Source organism: Notolabrus celidotus, chromosome 6 (genome assembly GCF_009762535.1).
Source record: "Notolabrus celidotus isolate fNotCel1 chromosome 6, fNotCel1.pri, whole genome shotgun sequence".
In the NCBI taxonomy this organism is placed as follows: domain Eukaryota; kingdom Metazoa; phylum Chordata; class Actinopteri; order Labriformes; family Labridae; genus Notolabrus; species Notolabrus celidotus.
The window spans coordinates 28461770-28464822 of record NC_048277.1 but is presented as its reverse complement, the minus strand read 5'-3'; the positions used below and the strand labels follow the sequence as shown (position 1 = coordinate 28464822).

At 37.5% G+C, this 3053-nt stretch overlaps 1 long non-coding RNA gene across 1 annotated transcript; it reads right to left on the bottom strand.

Moving 5' to 3' along the window:
• Positions 1–877: 877 nt before the first annotated feature.
• LOC117814739 lies at positions 878–1966 on the bottom strand. Its single transcript, XR_004631617.1, has 3 exons — positions 1822–1966; positions 1306–1375; positions 878–1196 (listed from the first exon to the last, which is right to left on the bottom strand). It is a non-coding gene; the product is annotated as an uncharacterized LOC117814739 (long non-coding RNA).
• Between the last annotated feature and the right edge of the window lie 1087 nt (positions 1967–3053).

Genomic DNA, 3053 nt, shown 5'->3' with positions numbered 1-3053 from the left:
TTGAGTTTATTTGATTAGGACAATTCACATTAATCAACATTTAAACCTTATGGTACTTACATAAAGCATAAAACAACAAGATTTAAAATCACAGGATGTCACAAGACAGTTAACAGGACACTACACAAACTGACTTACAAACAAATGTTACATACAAAACATACACTTTTGTGATACTATAAAAACAGGATGGAAGGTGAGGCCAAAGCCCCTGGGAACAGGCATCAAATGAGGAAACAGATTATTCATGAGGACATGTCTGGTTTATTTTTATTCAATGTTTAAGTGTTTTTTTTTAAAGGCACCGTAGTTCTCAAGCTCCCTAATGTGAGCTGGTAGTTTGTTCCAGGACTGTGTGCCTCTGACAGACACTATCCTCTTGTTTGCGCTCCAGTATTTATCAAAATAGGTTTCAAATTCTGATTTCATCCTGCACTCTTAGAAATTCCCCTTGTTAAAAAACGGTAAACAACTGGCAGTAGGGTTGCCAGGAAGTTACTGTAAAATTCACGGTATATTGCTGTTGCTGAAATTTACAGTTTGCTAATGTTTTTATAAATACTGCAAACAGCTGTTATTTTAAACCTTAACAGGAAAATACTGTTGAAAAGTTTAGCAGCTTCTTAACGTATATTTACACTTTTTATATTATAGGTATATTTGCAGATTGTTACTGTCAATTGTAACAAAATACTACACTTTGCTGTTAATCAATTTCCTTCTAACAAAATTGACAATATATTTATTTTTCTAAACCTATTGATCTGATAAATCACCCCTTGCATGCCATGTTATAAACAACATGTTTTAATGTGATAAATAAACAGCCTTTGAAACTGCAACTTAAAATGTCAAGACAAATAATCAAACTTCAAAGTGTCTTTTCAAACCATGTCTGTCTTTATTGAAATTGAACATACATACAGCTATGCACTGTATTAGGTATCGCTGTGTGTGTCTGCATGTGTGTGTCTGCGTGTGTGTGTATGTGTGTGTATGTCTGTGTCTGCGTGTGTGTGCATGTGTGTGTATGTCTGTGTCTGCGTGTGTATATCACTGACTACATGAAGTCCCACTCGAAGTCCATTACTCTTTTTAGGAGACTTGAGACCGGAGGTCTGCCAGAGCTCTTTTTGACCTTCCCTTTGCCCTGTACAGCCTTTGTGCCCCGCTCAGGGTTGATCCCTATGTCCCGCCTGAAAAACAAGAGTGCATGTCAGAGTTGGGAGTATTAGTTATTGAATTACAGGAAACACTTTGGTGGCTCATCTAAACATAAAAAGAATAAGAAAATGTTATACATACCATGCAGTATCAGCCGAGGAGTTGTGGGAAGTGGGAGGGTTCTCTCCATATCAGTTGCTGTGACGGATTCCTAGGACAGTTCAAATTGTAAATAATTTTATGATTGGTAGTTTGAAAAGAAGTTAAAAAGTATGACAAGGACAAAATAAAAGTAGCAAAAAAGCAAAAATAATTCTCTGTATTGTATTATTGATACAATTATCAGTGTCTCCCTTTTTGAATAAAGAAAGAGGAGGCCTGTTCTGCTTGTCAGACCAATCTCTGACCAATTCTGTGACCAATTCCATATAACAACCCCTACCAACATTTAAATTACAAGAAAATGCTTTGTGGAGATTTCCCATTCAGCAACTGTTAAGATCAAGCTAATGTTAGCTGGCAAAATTTACTCACTCTGTGTGACTGCTGTTTTTGTGTCATGTCAAACTCTGGCTAATGCTAATCTTACAAATGACTTCAAACTTAGTAAGTGATGGTTTTTGCCAATTCTAACAATCAAAGCAGTAAGGCACTCACCTGTTTGTTGTTAGGATGGAGTTGGGTGGAAATTTGTCTTCTTACTCCGCTCTCCTTCCAAGCATGTGGTCTCACATTCTTTTTCCCAAAATGCAATGCAAAAATTACAAGAAATTGCTGTTTTCTTTCGTTGAAGCAATAATACAATAAAATAATGTTATAAACCGTAATTATACAGGGTTGTCCTGTATTTAAACATAACAGGATCTTATTGTTGAAATTTCCTTGTAAATTTACAGCAATTCGTTAGAGTGTGTTGGGAAAAAACCAAAGGGGAGATTTACAAGCTCCTTGAGAGATCCTGCTTTCAGTTTTTATCTTGATAATATCCACATACATTTATTTGACATTTCTTAGAATAGCACTGCCTGTAATGTAGGAGAAAAACAATTCGGTTTTCTTTGTAGCAATAAAGGAAACAGAACCAAAATTAACAGAAACATAAATTATGTTTTTTAACAATATGTTGGTGACTTAAGTGAAGTTATTTCAAAACTATGGACTGTAGTAAACTTGACATCACCAGCATGTTTCTGAGGAGGTGTAATGAAGCCAGTGGATGTGGGAAATGCTGATTTAAATTAACTTTTGGCGTATGTAGAAATCAGTGAAGAGGTGGAGGCCATAGCCGGGCTGCTAAGCAAACAGTAACAATTAACCCAGCTGTCAGTCCAATCAGCTACACCCCTACTTATGCCTAATTATGCATAACTCTTGGTCTTAATATCATTAAAATGGATGAGTTAGTCATCCCCAGAACTGTTTAACAGTAACAAACAAAGAAATTATATATAGAGACGAAAACTGTCCTTGGTACCAGGCTGTGAACATGTTTATTTCTTGGCTTTGGCTTTCGTGGCAAGCCTCAAGTGGAAACCTAAGGAACTGCAGTTTTTTGCACTTCAACATTGGCTTCATTTTTCAACACCAGAGGCTTCACTAAGCTGAGCACGGTGGGCGACAGTCTGCCTAATGTGCAGTGGTAACCATGGACATATCCTCAAGCTCCTCCAGCTGAGATGAGAGAACAAATGCTGACCTTTAACCCCTACATAAGCGACATCATTACAGGGGAACAGAAGAGTCTTGCCCACAGGCATGGGCATAGATGTGTGAAGGTCCATGCCTGGTTTTGTGTGTGTGTGTGTGTGTGTGTGTGTGTGTGTGTGTGTGTGTGTGTGTGTGTGTGTGTGTGTGTGTGTGTGTGTGTGTGTGTGTGTGTGTGTATGAAT